Raw genomic sequence first — 17619 nt, 5'->3', positions numbered from 1 at the left:
TCTGGGATGCCATCAAGGAGTTGTACTACCCTGTCAAGAGCTATGAGGATAAATAAATAAAGTGGACCATGCTAAGGTAGGGAAGAGACCGGGACATGCCAAATTTCCCTAATGTTTTACATACCCTTCGCACAAACTTGGGTATTGTTGGGATGGGGTCCCTAGGGTCAATTTTGGTCAGTTAAGTAAATTTTTGTAATATTTTTTGTTAAAGAATGTAAAGTCTCCATGAAATGTGGAAGCGAAGCGTGAAGCTAAGTAGAGTCAAAAGGGCTTTAGTCCCTTAGGTGGGTAGGTGATAGAGCTGTTTTGGGACCTGCCAATGGTCCACAGACCATGGTATTGTAAAGAAAATGCTATAAGTAGTTGAGTCATAAGAAGTATTAGAAGATAATGTTTTGTGAAGAATCATTGTAAGGGAAAGGTACTAAGGCACAAAAACTCTGTTTCATGTACTTAGGCGAAAGGGAAAGGCTCCTGCAACTGAGTGTGTGGAGATTTTGGTAAGTTTGCAAGCTGAGTACGCTGGCCCCTACAACTGAGTGTGCAAGGAGGAGAAGTCTGTAATTGAACACTTATTCATAATAAAGTCTATTTGGCAAGAAATTATGATGCATTTGTGCCTTGTTAAGTTTATGTATCTTTCTCTGTGAGCTGTTTTATGTAAAGCTAATGCTTATTTACTGCACGAAATGGGTAGATCTATAATTTCTATGCATAATAAATAGAATTAACCACCTTTGCAAATATTGAGAAGTTGTTAGATATATCTATTGTAGTTATCTCTTCGGAAAGGGTAGATCTGTGTGATGGCAGATCTAGGCCATAAGGGCTTTAGAATACACATTTATTGCATGAAAGTGGTAAATCTGTAGTCTTTTTGCATGATAAGTGCAATTAAGTATCTTTACGAAGATATGAAGGTAATTTTGATAAAGTTGCAGTAGTTGACAGTCGGAAAGGGTAGACCTATGCGAAGGTAGATCTAAACCCTAAGAACCTTAGGAAACTATCAAACAGGCCTCTGGATGTAGAAACCTGGTTCTAGCATCCCCCAATACTGCTTCAGGTGAGCCTGTGGCTTACGCTACGCAGATTGTTTCTGAAAGGGCCAAAAGTTAGGGTTTTGTTGGTTGGTGCAGTTAAAGCTAAAACTAGGTCGGGCCCCATCAAACCAATAAATGGTTCCATTGCTTGAATCAAGATCTTTCTAAGGAATGTGTGATGTTGAATATGTGGTTTCCTACTAAGAAATAAATTGAGAAGTGGCTCGATCAGAAGGAACATGTGTTCACATCTCAGGAGAACAGAAACCCATGGTTGTCTTAATAACAATGGTTGAATAGATACGTATACTCAAACGAAACCTATTTATTTTTATTTTATTTATTTATTTTTGTTTCTTCACTTGCGAATTGCATGAGTAGCTATCTAGATTGGCGGGCAGTCAGGGTGCGTGGAGACTTGACGGCCATATTGTGTGACTCTAGAGCTAGTGAGGCACTTCGAAGGTTCAGAAAATAACATCATGTGGGTTGTTTATCACTGGATTGATCGTATCATAGGAGGATTCATCACCGAGCTCACGATTGATATGTCCATCATTTATTGTGAATCAGAGCACAAGCTCTTCAAGGGACTGTGAGGTAAGTATTTAAAATCCCTGAAAACTTGGATTAAGATGTTGTTGTGTGAAAAATGGGTAATGTCGTTACCTTGATGTTTGGGACTATGTGAAATAGAAACTCCTTTAGAAGGAATGAAGAATCAAGCTCTGATAGTCCACTATTGGGATCCTCTTCAAGCGATGACAAAGGAACTATTCTGAATACACTGCGAAGTGCGCTGCAGTTGGTAATTCAAAGTATCCCATGGATAGCTCATCCATCCACTCCACCTCCACCTCCACCTCCAATGAATACACCTACACCTTCACCTCCACCTCTAATGAATACACCTACACCTTCACCTCCACCTCCACCTCCACCTCCACCATTCAAGATGGAAAACACAATGAAGATGTTGATCTTTAAAAGGGCAGGGAGCGAAGACCCCGAGCAATTCTGGGTTGTTGAAAATGTTGTGTGGACATCAAAACAAATCATTGATGATAATCTAAGAAAGTATAGCTGGTCATAGTGCTACAAGGTAGGGTGCTGACTTGGTATATCAAGTACTTTCAAGACAAACCTAGCGCGACATTAGCAAAGACTTAGCAAGCATTGAACAGTGAGTTTAACAAGCTTAAGTCTCAGGCACAGTTTATTACAGAGTTTAAGGAGATACAAAAAATGGTAAATGAATCCTCATGGGATTTCGATCAGAGGCTAAAATGCCTGATCCGGTAGGATAATATGAACATCATGGATGAACAACACAAATATTGGTACATTGCTTCGTTGTTGCCTCACCTAAGATTACCATTATCACAGTAGAAGATAGCAACGCAAGCAGAAGCTGTGGAGATCGCGATGAGGTTGGAAGCCTTGCCAGTACAAGATATGAACATTGGAGTATAATATATTCACTCACATTTGGAAAGTATACAGCTGGAGTTGCAGAGCCTGAAGAAGGGAAAGGGATCCTAGTCTAAAGTTCGTGCAAAAGTTTGGTGCTTGAAATGCAAGGGCCACGGTCATGATAAGGACCATTGTCCAATTTATCAGAATTATCTTATTGGGGGGGGAGGACTATTCCCTTGAAGCCAGAAAATACCACTAGTCTGAGCACAGGAGCAAAACCATGGTGTGCTATCTGTTAGGTTACGGGACAACATGCGATAGACAATTGTCATCTACTACAAAAGTTTGTACAGACTCCCCAACATTATTTTTGCAATTTCTATAAATCTGTAGGACATGATGAGTGCCATTATCAAAGTTATGAATTAATTATGGATAGAACCCCTACCTATCAAATGCAGGAAGAAACTCAGGCTCAATATTAGAACGCAAGTGCAGCACATGGAGGATTTCAAGTTCATGGAAGAGGAATAGGAGGAGGGGCTTGCAAAGGTTGTGGACAAGTTATTTGTTATAATTGTGGCAAAGATGGACATTTTGCATGCGACTATCTAAACCCAACCCATCCATCTTGTCAATATTGTAGACAGTTCGACCATGTGATAGAAGATTGCCCAATACTTATAGCAAAAATGCAAGAAAAGAAGATGCAGCCCCAACAGCCTATGCAGAATATCTAGATGATGAGGGTGGAGCCTCACAAAGAGGATCACAACATTAATATCGTAACACCCAGTGGTATGGCCACATGTGAAGATAAGGGAAAGCATGCAGAAACCGAGGGATGGGTGCGCAAGGCTACTGAAAAGGATGTTGGGTTTGATCTCAACCAGGATAAAGAAACTTTCATGGAAGTGTTGTGACCTCATAATTCTATTGCCGAAACATGGGGGATAACCACCCGGTCCAGACCTTAGGACAACTCCTTTTCCATTTAAAGTGGTGGCTTTGACTGGGGATAATGGGACCAATTTCCTAGTGTGGGTTTTAAGATGAGAGTGGATGGTTCATGAGTGTTTGCAATAGGGTAATGATAGTCTAAATGACTTATTCTATGATGCAATTCTCTAACTCACTTATTCTAATATAAACCCAGGTATTCTTGAGTGGTATGTGATCTATAAAGATATCTGCTTAACATGTGATAATAAAGATTAATCACAACTAAACAAAGATGATAACATATAAAGATAATTTCTTTGACTAAATAGTTAGTCAAAGAAATTTATAAAATATGTCGCATATATGATGAGTTATATATGAAAATCACAATTTGAGCTAGGCGTCATACAAAAGTGCAATTAACACTTAACAAAAACAATAAATCTCACATACAATTCATGAAAGTAAAGTTTTTCCACTAATTAAATGTAAACATAATCAATCTTACAAGATAATAGTACCATATGTGCGAAGTCCTGCTCATTTGATAAATGACATAGACCAACTTATTTCTTCAAATCAAATTGCCTCCCAAGAATACAATAGTGCATCAACAAAGGAAAGTAGTCTGATATCTAAAAGAAATGATCATGTTCCATAATTTCAGCAAAGCATTCACAAACTTACAATAGTGCATTATTTGCAAATGTTTTTAATAAAATTATGGACCCTTCTCTAAATGCATGAGAAGGGTATAAATACTATTCTAACTAATGTGCAAAAATAGATTATACAAAATTTGAGGAGGTTTCAAACAACCTTCCCCTAACTAGGTAACTAACTCCAAAAATAAATAGTGGCTAAATGAACAAAACTAAGAGGATGAGTTGATGTCTGCCAGCTTGTCCTTTAAATCTCATATATCGGTCATCGGTTGAATTTGAGGAGGTGCCCCAAAATGTGTCCACTGAGTTGTATGAAGGGAATAGTTGAGAGTCATAATCTGGCTGTATGGCTTGATGAGGTACTTCCAATACAACTCCTAGTTAGTCTTGTTCAATTTTGTAATTGCCTCCCTTTGAGTCTCCATCTTTTCCTACCATCTTTAAATCAGACATTTCTTTCAGATTGCCTTCTTTAATCAGGTTGGTGGCAAACAGGGTGTGATTCACTGCCTTAATGATATTCTTTGATACACTGGCTTCCCTTGTGACTTCTAACTTGGCTTGTTTGATTATCGCATCCCAATCCATGAAGAGAATGTCTTTATGAGTTTCCTCAATCTCGAGTAGATTGGATTTTGTTCCATATTATGTTTCCTACCATTCGAAGAACTCATAAATTCTGGTGTTTAAATCGTTAAACTCGGTTCTCTGGTCGATTGCCTTATCTGTTAGCTAGTCGCTAGTAGTCAGATAGGGAGTAATGTGTGACATCTTTTGGAAAAAATAATCTTGTTGTTTCACTAGAAGGGAATTTAATTCTAGTGCCTCTTTAATAAACTCCTCAGTAGTGGGAACATCCTTATATATTTCCATGGCTTGTTGCATTTCTTGGAGTTGCATGTTGTTGTCCAATATATCAACTTCATGGCTTATTTTTAGGACCTCCGTGTCTTGGTGCAATTGTGCGAGCTGCTTAGCTGCTTTCCTGTTTATGCTTGCTTTCTCTGCTTCGAGCTGCTGCTCGAGCTCTCCTATTTTTTCCCTTAACAAAATAGAGACTTTAGTAGCCTTGTCCATAGTGGCCGATGCATATGCTCCTGTGAACTGTGATAGTCTAGTCAAGTTCTCAGCTGGATTGAAAGGAATTTCCTTCCAAACTACGTCCATTGGCTCATTTCCAGGTGGGAATTCGAGTGTGTCTACCCTTTTCCTTTTTCTCTGCCTTCTTACTACAACCTTGTGGAAAGGGCTATAGAACACATCAAGTGGAGGTATTTAAGTTACTTCCAAAACAATTTCTGATGTGGGCAGGGCAAGGATAATTTTAGTATGCTAAGATGTTGTTGCTTGTTCCTCCATAGGCTTGGACTGCTCAACGATAGACTTGGGTTCTGTATCCTTATGATCATGTAGAAGAGTTTATATTCCACCGTTTCTTGGGTATTTGTCACTTTGGGAGTGCCTTGCATTTTCTGATTAAACTGATCCCACTCCTGCTCCAAACTACTGCCTTTGACCTCTGAATTGATTTTTGTAGTCAGGGTGCTCATCACTTGCTTCTCAGCTAACTTCCTGCTAGACACAACTGTGTTATCTACATCTTCGGGTTTCCAAGTGTCTGGTGTCTTCTAAGTATTTACCTGAGAATCTACTTGAGAACTAGGACCTTCACTATCAATAGTGACACTTGGTGTAGGCTTATCCTTGGGCTTTAACAAATGCATTAGAATCACTTCGAGCCTTTAATTTGAATTCTTGAAAGTTTTGAAAATCTTCAGGTTTCATATTCACCCTTTCCCATTCGAATGATTGTTCGAAGGATTCGGCCAACTGTAACAAGTCTTCAAAATCGTTCTCGTCATGGTTGTATTTCTTGAGCTTTACTGCAACAGTGATATTATATGCCACTTTGTCTGGATCAAATTACCTCTTAGGCAATTTATGAAGCGTGAGGGCTTCCATGTGTGTTGAATCCTTAGTAGCATGAACAAAATTTTCTAAAGCAAAAGAACCACACTTGACAGGAAAAGAGGGCCATATTGACTTCTTGATGTCTTTGAGAACTTTAGTCAGGCCTTTTCCCATGGTCTAGTAGGCAATCTCTCTTGCTAATAATTTTTCATAAACATATAAAGGAAGGACATGTGGATCGTTTGTGCTACCAAAAACCCTAATGTAGGTGAAACATTATTTAATGAAATATTTGTTGACAGTAAACAGATCTATTGCAGCTTCTTGGTAAAACCTAGGGGCTTTCTTATTGAAAATTATTTGATGTAGAGGCAACACAATAACATGAAATATTTTCTATATTCAAGATTCTGTGATCCATAATGAATTAAACAAAGTCTTTTGGTAGAAATCACATGAGATAATTTTTTGTCCGACGTGTTTTGAACCAACAAATGTGGTTCATCATCAAGACCAGATGAAGAGGAAGACCATGGAAAATGCTTAAATAGAGAGCAATGTAGCATGAAATATCTTATAGAAGTGAGGTATATAATGTGATTCCCATATTTGTTTATGACTGAGATGGATTGGGTAGGGGTCTTGTAAGGTCCATTTCCAACCAATGGTCGGAAATGTCTTGCAAAAACAGATGTCATCCATAATGTAGGCACTAAAATAGAATGGAGGGAGGTTATCTGGAGAGGAGGATCTTTTCTGTTGATATTCTATAATGGTGGTGGCTAGGTTATTAGATAGGATGGAGGGCCAATTCATGATGTGGGAATTAACACAAGCATTAATCAGAGGAATCCATTCTATGAAAAACTTAGTATTATTGGGTACCCAATATAATTTACATAACATAGTTTCTGCATAGTTGTAGGGGTTTTATAAAGAGGCTATAGCATACAAAACTGATTTGTCATATTTGAATTTGTTGTCCAATACTCTCCAACCCTGAATCAGCTTGAAGGGGTTTGGGTTTTTCTTTGCGAAGTTGGCCACAAATGTGCTATTGTAGATATCTTGAGGGTCAGATATGTGGTACATTTTCTTCAAGTCCTTTGCTCTGAATGACCCTATGGGCTCCATTCTTGAATTCTTGAATTTCCTATCTTCAATGATGAGGTTTTCGATCACCCACCTTATCATATCCGTGTATGGAAGGATTTTAGCTCTTGCTCCTATCCTATGAAGGAAAGAATAGGAAGCATCCCTGAACTGAAGTCCCGAAGGCTATGTTGAGTTAGTTGTTGCTCTTGTGATAATGATTTTAGGACGTTCATCCTCAAGCCTATTGTATATGACCTCCCAAGTTGTTATGCCTCCTGTTAGTGTCAGTATCTTCATCCCTCCATCAGTGATCAAAATTCTCTTGTTGCATGCATTTTTAGGTGTCTCATCCGATCAACTGCATTCAATTAGGATCATGGATCATCTGATGGTAGTGGCTCATTATCAATTTTCCCTCATGGTCTTTACCTGCTGGCCTAGTTTTACAAGTTCAGGCCATTTACAGTCATCTTTTCTCTTTACATTTGCAAAGCCATTTTTAGGGTTTTAGGTCTCATTAGGTCTAGGGTTTGTCATCATAGTATTGTAAAAGCTTAATAATGGTCAGTAGGTACATGAGGAGGTCTAATAAGGTCTCAGCATCAAAAATTTCAATAACAACATGCTCAGTAATTGATTTTTCCTCAAAACCTTGTTTTGAGGAAAAACAGAGTTTTATGTTCTATGTACAAATATTTCATGTAATTTTAATTTTCCTATATGTAATAAGTTCAGAAATGCAGCCCTGGGTCACCTTGCCAAACTCCTACACTCCAGCTCCTGCAAAAGAGACAAGAAAATCAAAGCATTAGTCCATCAAATGTCAAAAAGAGAGCCAAACTGCAAAATAGAGTTTTTAAAGAACAAAGTGAAAAAGCAAACTTTAGAAAGTGGGTTTTCTAAATCAAAAAATTAAAGTCAAAAGGTATATAAAGTGTTTATTGTATTAAAGACATCATTTTTTCTCAAAGAGAGTGAGAACGAGACAAAAATCGCGATTTGAGGCGAAGAAAGGCAAAAATCGTAGTAAAACTTGAAATTTCTCTGGGCACGGCGCACCGAGCACAAAAATTGCATACAAAATTGAACTGGCGCGACACACCTCAGTTTTGGCATGACAAACTAGTCTACCAATCCTAAATTTCACTCAAACACCCTTGCCAAGCTCCAAATTTTTGCAAACTTCATTCTTCCAAGTAAGTAAAGCCTCCTAATTGCCATTGCAAGAGATTTAGTCCTCCTTCATGATGTTTTGATAGGTGAAAGATCAAACCCTAATTTGCTGCACAGTTATATTGAAAAAACTGTCTAGGGTTTTGAAAGTTGTCATTCTTGTTGTTTTACTCCCTTGCATCATTTTCACATTCCTCTCCACTGAAATTTCACTCATTTCATTTCCCTTTCCCTCTCTCATTCACACTCATCCTACACCCTATCCCCAAAACCCTAAAACCCTAACACCTAATTCCCACTATTCCCCAAACCCTAATCGCCATTCCCAAACGCTATCACTCCCTAATAACTCTACAACTAGCATCAAAATCCTCCATTCATTAATCCCACTCATCAGTGCCATTCCTCAAATAGCAGTCACCTATTCTTGATATAAAATCTCTTCATACTCATCATTTTACACCATACAGTGGTAAATATGGAAACAGATTCAGCTTATGAAAGGGATGAGGAAACTGTGAGTGATTCCTCCCAAGAGATTCATGCACCAAGAAAACCACATAAGGGAGGAAAACACATTCAGAAGGAGCCCACTACACTCACAGAGTTACTAGCTTGCCCTCTTGCAGTAACATGTTTCGAACATTAGTCTTGCTACCAGTTTTATGAGATGGTGGAAAGGGTGAAATACCACCATGAGCTTGCTAGACTATTTTTCCTTCATCTTCACAATGGCCAGGTCAATTTAGCAGGTGTTACCTTCACTTTGACACCTGAAACTATAGTTGAAGCAACAGGTATTCCTAATGTGGGTGAACATTGGAACAAAGGATAGCTTGTGGACAAAGACCATTATGAGCCTTATATCAAGGCTAGTTATCAAAAGCAAATCAGTAGGGTCTTTCCTTTCAGATATCTACAGGACACTTATGCTCCACTCATGAAGCTCATTATCAAATACTTCAGCTGTGAAGGGAGATTTTCTTGCTTGTACACTTATAATGTTAGATTATTGATGCATTTCACTAGAGTGAGGATGATGAACCTCCCCTATTTCATATGCAGAAATATTGAGAAAATGACCACATTGGTGCAAAGAACACCTCCTCATCAACATTACAACACCATTTATCACTTTGCATTGATCAAGATTGTTGTTTTGCATCAGCTAAGCTTGTTGAATGTTTCATGGGATGCTTCATTTCACATGATGTTTTCAAAAGCCCTCAAGTGACCCCATCAGTATTTCAAGAGGAGAGAGGGCCTTCAAATCAGCAAGAAGTTCATGAGACTCAAAATATAGGTGTGCCAGTATTTGTCACTTATCAAAAATGCACAAGGATATTATTTGCAGTTGCCAAACAAGTACTATCTCCACCTGGGGTGGAAGGGATCTTGTTTCCTTCATCAAACCATAGGAAAATGCTATCTTCACCTAGGGTGAAAGGGGATTTGCCTTCTTCTTCAGCAAAGTAGGTACAGGACAAAGGGAAACAACCATTTCATGATGAAGGGTCTTCTGAAGGTCAGGAGAGAGATTTCATTTTGATTCAGGATGAGGATACTGATTTGGGCTCCCAAAGCTCAAAACTCAAGGAGATCATCAAAGAACAAGAAGCTGACATTTATGACTTATCTCTTAACCTTGAAAGAGCTAAGTGGATCATAAATTACATTGAGCAATAGAGCAAGCAGTTAGAGGATAAGCAGACAATCATGGAGCTGCAAAACATAAGGGAAAACAGGCAAGCAACAAAGAGGAGGAAAGTCAAATTGACACTGCTTGAGAAAGAGATTGATGTTGATCAGGAATCTTGGCTAGAGAGGGAAAATATGCACTTGGAGAAGCTTCTTGAGAAATCCAACAAGGAGAAAAATATGTTGCAGCACATGGCTTATCACTATTTGGCACGAAACAAGATTTGCAAAGCAAGGATAAGGAGCTTAAAGGCCAAGTTGAGGAAAACTTTGAGGAGCAAGAAAGAGCAAGATAAGCTCAAGATTTTGGCTGAAGATTTATTGGCCCCACATAGTACTTGATTTAGATCACTCATGCCAAATTTCAAGAAATTTGGCAAACTTTTTGGCAATTTTGAATTTTTCAAGGAAAAAACAGGTTTTTCCGGTAGGTGCGTAGCGCCACCTGGCGCTCGATTTTGATAGGGAGAGGAAAAAATTACATTTTTGGATTCCTCAAGAAACATTATGCATACCCATAAATTACGAGGAAGTTTTGCCAAGTTTTGGGCCTCCAAAAGGGTCAAAAACACCTCAAAAATGCCCTCTCTACCACTTTTTGGACACACAGGAAGCAGTGTTGGGAGAAATGATTTTTGGAGGGGCAAATAGACACCAAATTCAAAAATTACACTTGTCCTAGAAGGTAGACAGGCATAACTTTTCAACAAGCCCACTTGGAGCAAATTTGGTGAAGAGTAAGGTCTCCAAAATCAGCTAGGAAAAAGTGCTACGCACAGAAAAATGGCGCTATGCACAAGATGAAAAAGTGCCAATTTTGCTCAAAAACTCTGTTTTTCGCCTAGTTTTTCGTTAGTTTGACTTTTTATCTCTCATGGTATAAATCATGATGTAAATTTATTAAAATTGATGTACTTTGATGTAAACATTATGAAAATTGACTCAAGGAGGTAGATACATCATGTATAGGTGGTTTTGAACTGAATGAATCAATTTCCTAGGTTTTAGAGGCAAGTTGTTCCACTGCCTATTTTTCAGTTCTTAGTTTATATATTGTTTAAACAGCTCCTAAACTCATGAACTTGACCGGCTAGCATGGGTGGTTTTTTGCCTATATCTAGTACTTTTTTAGTCATTTGTAAAGGTTGGACTCTTTTGAATGCTTTGAGCATTATTGTACATTCATCTCTGCAGTTTGGCAAGGAAATAGACCAGGGTTTGTAGCATTTTGTGGGATTCATGTGGCAAGGTGATTTAGTATTGTTTTTCCTTCTGTAATTCAAGTTATCATATTTTTATGTGTGCCATTATCTCTCTCTCTTCCGCTTAACTAAATGAATGAAGTATAAAGGTGGAAATCATTGATGTTGCAGTGCTCTACCTTAGGGTTTCATTTGTTTTACATGTTTTCTTCTACTTGAAGAGGAATTATGACACATTCATGCCCTCTCCAACTCCTTACCAATCTTAAGACTCACAATTACACCTAATCTAAAGTACTAAAGCATTTTCCTACCTCGCCCCACAGAAACCTCTGCAAGACTGAGTTCATTCCCCGGACCCAAAACTGCCTTTCACATTTGATCCAACAATCAACTATAAAACTCAATCAAACTCCTCTGAGCATATACCTAGCCTAAAATTAGTCTTTATATCAGTCATCTCAAGCTTTATTGGCCATATTTTCTTGATATTGACAAGGAGAGAGCCCTCTCCCAGCCTGGTAGGGCTAGCTACCAGGGTAAGTGTGGTTTGATGTTACCCTAGACCTGCCTTTCTCAGCCTGAGGTAGATTTAGGTCATAACATATTGGCGACCAGATTGGGGAAAAGTTTGTTATCATTGTTTTCTTTGTAGACTACAGACAGAGCTTGAAGCTATCTAGGTAGCCTTCAAGATGAATGCTGCTTTAGTCAATCTCCAGTTTAGTTTATAAATTGAACATCTGAACTAAAACTATTACCCCAGTATCTTTAAGAAATTTTAGAATTTGGATGATGAGTTTAGAATTTGATGGGCTAATCAAATTGATAATGTCAATTTGATTTTTTGGAATAATTCAACACACTAGCTTCTAGACGATACACCAGGGCCAATCCTGATCCTGATCCTCTTGTGTATGAAAACCCAAATCTCATCCCAAGAATTCTACGACAAGAAAGTTTTGTGATTCCCGTGTTCACATCTCATTCATGTCAAGTTGTTTTTGAATAGCTTGAATATATTGAGTTTGATGAACAATTTGATCTATCGTTGTTTGAAACTAAATCTGAAACTGTTGTTGGTTCTACTGTCCTAAATCCGGAGTTTGTCAAAGATCTTGAAACTGAAAAGGTTAATAGATCAATTGATGATTATATTTTAAATCTTCAAACTTCCATTGTGGCTACAAACATTCTTGAGTTCTTAGAATCTGCATCTACAACTCTTGGTTCATCTGTTGTTGTATCTAGTTCAGAAATTCCTACTGAAACTCCTTTCATTCCCACCATTCTATTGCAGCCCACCATATCTGATCAAAGACCCCCTGTCTCTTCTCCCCCATCAACCCCTTCAACACCTCAAACATCTCATATTTCCTCCCCTCCTTCTACACCTCATACACCAATTACATCGTCTGCTATTGTTGTTCTGACTCCTCCTACATCCCCAAGGCCAGTTTCAAATCCACCTAGAGCAATGGCTAGCCGATATGCACCTCTTGTTTTGCCACAAAACTTGGATGATATTCTTGTTGATTACCAAAGAAAAATTCCATTGTTTGATGGTACCCAATGTATCACAATGCAGCAACATGTGGATAAGATGACCGATTTCTTTGACCTTCATGAGATAGATGAAGAAAATGTGACCATGAGATTATTTGTGAAACTTTTTGGAGGTGAAGTGCGAAAGTGGTTCAAAGCATTGCTGGTTGCGACTATCAATACATTAGTTGTTCTTTAGAGACAATTCTTAGATTGCTGGGAGGTGAAGAAAAATCCTCTTCAAATTCTTTTTGAATATGAAAACATAAAGAGGAATGTTGGTGAAGGTGTCCAGGATTATTGTGTTAGATTCAATACTGTTTATAATGCAATTCTCGTTGATATAAAGCCACCAATTGGGCTGGCTTTGATTAAATTTCCTGATGGCTTTGATCCCTACATGGCATATCAATTGAGAAAAAGAGATCCGGCCACATTGGAGGATATGCAAAAAATTGTAGTGAGCGTAGAGGCAAATCTGCTAGTGAAGAGAGCTAGAACCAAGACCGAGAAGAAGGTGACCATAAAGGATGAAGCTTCTTCCTCAGATCATTTGCTTCGCAAGATCGAGAAGATGTTTGATAGACTCACAATTGCAGATAAGCTGGAGACACAGATCAGAAATCCAAACTTCTGTGGTCAGCAGCAACCACAGTTCAGAATCAAACAACGGGAACAAAGAGCACAAGACCAAGCAGCACAACAACAATTTAAAACACCATTAAAACAAATTTTGTACATGGTCCGGAATCAGATGATGATGAGAATATAATAGGAGAGGAGAATCATTTCTTTACACCTGATGGTTTGCCAATTTATATCACGGAAGACGAAGAGTATTCAGAAAGTCTAGTTGTACAAAAAGATGAAGATTTTATTCTAGCAAATGAAACAGTCTTAGAAGAAGAATCTAATGAATATCAGAGGGGATACATGAACACCTTGACAGCCCATCAATGAAAATATTCACTTAGGAGTAGAGAGGTACCCATCAATCCAATTCAAAAGAGGAAGGAAGCGACACCACCAAAGAACGATTCTCCAAATGTGCAGAAAAAGGGAAAGGAGGTAGCAAATCCTACCACCAGCAAAACACAATCAGCAAATGAAAAGTCAAATCATCCAAATGTATCAAAGGAGAAGACCGAAAAGAAATATGCTCCACTCAAAGGGGTAGAGAAAACTACAGCCTTTAGCTTAGAGAATGAGATTGCTAAGTTAAAAGTGTCAATACCTTTGACTGAATTAATGAAGAATAATAGCTATAAAGGTCATGTGTCAAAGATTTTGAATTTAGATCCGTTATCTGATATGGTTAATGTGGAGGATGACCAGCCCGAGCTTATCTTTGGTCCGGCATTAGAAGGTCAATCTAAGGATAGTGATGTAGCTCCTTTTTACATCAGCCTTAGATTGCATGATTATGTCTTGCACAATGCCATGTTTGATTCAGGAGCATCTCATAATCTAATGCCAAAGGCAATTATGGAAAAACTGGGTTTAGATATCACTCGCAAGTACCATGATCTTTATTCCTTTGATTCTGGTAGGGTCAGATGTATTGGTCTCATTAAAGATTTGGTTGTCACTTTAGATCAGATTCCTGCGAAGAATGTTCTTATGGATGTGGTTGTGGCCGATATTCCCCCTAGATTTGGCATGCTTCTATCCAGATCTTGGGGAGAAAAACTCAAAGGGACATTGTAGCTAGATTTCTCCTATGCCACTATTCCCGTGTTTGGTTAGTTGAGGAAATTATATCGGGAGAAAAAGATGAAGTACATGATCACAAGCAAGGAGAAACCTTTAAATCATCTAATCAATTATGTACATACTAATTTAGAATCTTTTGTTCTCTATTCTGATAGTTTTAATGATGTAAATAGTCAATTATTTGAAGTAGAAGATATTCCAGAGATTACAGAAAATTTTAGAGCCGTACTTGATCAAAAAAGACAAAGGCTTGATAGTACAACTGAACAATCAACCTTCTGTCAACAACATAAAATTGATGGACAACAAGCAAAGGTAGAAGATCAAGTAGAATTTCAGCACTTGGAGGATGAAGCCGATTTGTGGAGTATGGATTTTGATGGAGCAGTAGGTAAGGATGGTGCTGGAATTGGTATTTGGATACACAGCTGTGTATTTCTACCAAACAAAGTTCCGAGTAATGTAAGAGTTTGTTCCTATAAATTGGCTTTTGATTGTTCCAATAATGAAGCTGAATATGAGGCTTTAATTACTGGTTTGAAAATCCTCAAGAAGTTGAATGCAAAAAGAATTTCAGTTTATGGCAACTTCGAATTAGTGATCAAGCAAGTCAAGAGTGAATACCAAGATAAACATCCTTGAATGCGGGCTTACCATAATGCGGTATTAGATATTTTGAGGTTGTTTCCAGATTACACTTTAACATGTGTCCCTTGTGTACAAAATGTTATCGCAGATTCCCTTGCAGTAGCTGCAAGTAATTTGAAAATCCCGATGAATTCAAACAATAAGTTTGAAATTCATGTGAAACATCACCCAGCTATCCCTGATAATCAAAGATATTGGCAGGTGTTTCAAGATGACAAAGAGATTGAAGAATTTCTGCAAAATGAAGGCAAATACAAAGACACTTCTATCAATGGAGAGCAAGATGATGGTGAAACAGCTAAATCAGATGGAAGTTTTACAGCTGAAGGACAATGTCATTCCTAAAGGTCTAATACTTTTAGAGGAGTTATTTGATCAAGATGATGTAGCCCGGAAACTGAGCTTGGTGCCAACCAAGAAGGGAGTTGAGGATGTGAATATTGGAATAGCAGAAAATCCAAAGATGGTGAAGTTGTCAAAAGCGTTGCCTCGTCAGGTAAAAGAAAAATACATTAGTTTATTGTCTTCATTTACTAATGTATTTGCATGGGACTATTCAGATTTGAAGTCATATGATAAGAGTATAATTCAACACATCATTCTAATCAAGCCAAACCAGAAGCCATTTCGACAAAAGCTAAGAAGGATAAATCCAAAGTTGCTGCCATCAATATAAAAAGAGGTGAATCAATTGTCCAAAGCTGGTATAATTGTTCCAATAAGATTTTCAGATTGGATTTCCAATTTGGTGCCCGTGCAGAAGAAGACAGGTGAGATTAGATTGTGTATTGATTTCAGAAATCTGAATAAGGTGTCTTTGAAAGATAACTATCCATTTCCAAAAATGGACCACATACTTCAAAGAGTAGTTGGAGCATCTCGTATGTTGCTACTCGATGGGTATTCTGGCTATAATCAAATTCTGGTCCATGAGGATGACAGAGACAAAACAACATTCACCACTCCATGGGGAACTTTCCATTATGCCAAGATGCCATTCAGATTAAAGAATGCTGGTGCAACTTTTCAGCGGGCTATGGATATTGCCTTTGCAAATGAGAAAGATGTATTTTTAGTAGTTTATCTTGATGATTTGACAGTTTTTTCCAATTCAGATGAGGAGCATCTTTACCATTTGAAAATTGTTTTTTAGTGGTGTAGAAAGTATGCCATATCTCTTAATCCAAAAAAGAGCTTGTTTGCCATGAATGAAGGGAAGCTTCTTGGTCACATCATATCCAAGGAGGGCATCCACATCAATCCTGCTCGAGTGGAATCCATTCAGAAGATTGATTTTCCATGAAGTGAAAAGGAGATCCAAGCATTCAATGGTAAGATGAACTTCTTACGTCGTTTTGTGCCAAATCTAGCTGAACATTTGAGGGAAATCATAAACATGTTAAAGAAAGATAGTGTATTAAAGTGGACCGAAGAAGTTATCAAGTCTTTCAATTTGGTAAAGCTGTCTCTTTCTTCAGCTCTGATTTTAATCAACCTGGATTATTCCCAAGATTTCATTTTGTTTTCATTTGCTTCGGATCATACTATGGCAATGGTCTTAATGCAGAAAAGAGACCAGCTTGAGAAGCCAATTGCCTTTTTCAACAGGACAATAAGAGATGCAGCCTTAAAGTATAACATTATTGAAAAGTAAGCTCTTGCCTTGGTAAAAGCTTTGAAAGATTTTCAGGTATATATTCTGCATTCTCATATTCTTGCTTATGTCCCTAACGCAGCCGTTAAAGATGTCTTAGTACAAACAGATCTGGAAGGGAGATGAGGCAAATGGATCATAACTTTGTTAGAATATGATGTGGAGACAAAGACAACAAAGCTCATCAAGGGCCAAGGGCTTGCAAAACTGATGGCAGAGTCTAATTTGCATGCCATGGACATAAATCTGATTGCTGCTATGTCTGAAGAAGATGAAGAAAGTTCGCTTGTTCAGGTATCTGAAATTTTTCTTCTTTCTTCTTGGTATTCGGATATTGTATATGTGCTCCAGCATCTTTCACCACCACCAGGAATGGCTAGAAATAGAAGTAGGACTCTGAAATTAAAGGCTGCCAAGTTTTGTATTATGAATAATGCACTCTATTGGAAAGATCCCGACGGTGTCTTGCTATATTGTTTGGTTGAGGAGGAGGCAAAATAGGTCATGGATGATTTTCACAAGGGAGATTGTGGAGGTCACCTATTTTGGAAAACAACAACCAATAAGATTTTGAGAGAATGATATTATTGGCCTACCCTCTTTGCTGATGTGTATAAAAATTTTACAAGCTGTCACGAATGCCAGATTTTTCAAGGAAGGAGAAAGTTGCAGCCTTTACCTCTCAAGCTGGTTGAAGTAAGTGCTTTGTTTCAACAGTGTGGTTTAGATTTCATTGGCAAGATTCATCCTACATCTTTAGCTCAGCATAAATGGATCCTCACAGTGACAGATTTTTTCACAAAATGGATTGAGGCAATTCCCACTCGGCAGGCCATCGACTTGGTAATAATTCAGTTTCTTGAAAACAATATTTTCATGTTTTGTCATCATTTTACACCATATAGTGGCAA

This window comes from Pinus tabuliformis, chromosome J (genome assembly GCF_031772625.1).
Source record: "Pinus tabuliformis cultivar Carrire ecotype Pingquan chromosome J, CPIR1, whole genome shotgun sequence".
NCBI lineage: Eukaryota > Viridiplantae > Streptophyta > Pinopsida > Pinales > Pinaceae > Pinus > Pinus tabuliformis.
The sequence above is the reverse complement of the archived record's forward strand: the minus strand, read 5'-3'. Positions refer to the sequence as shown.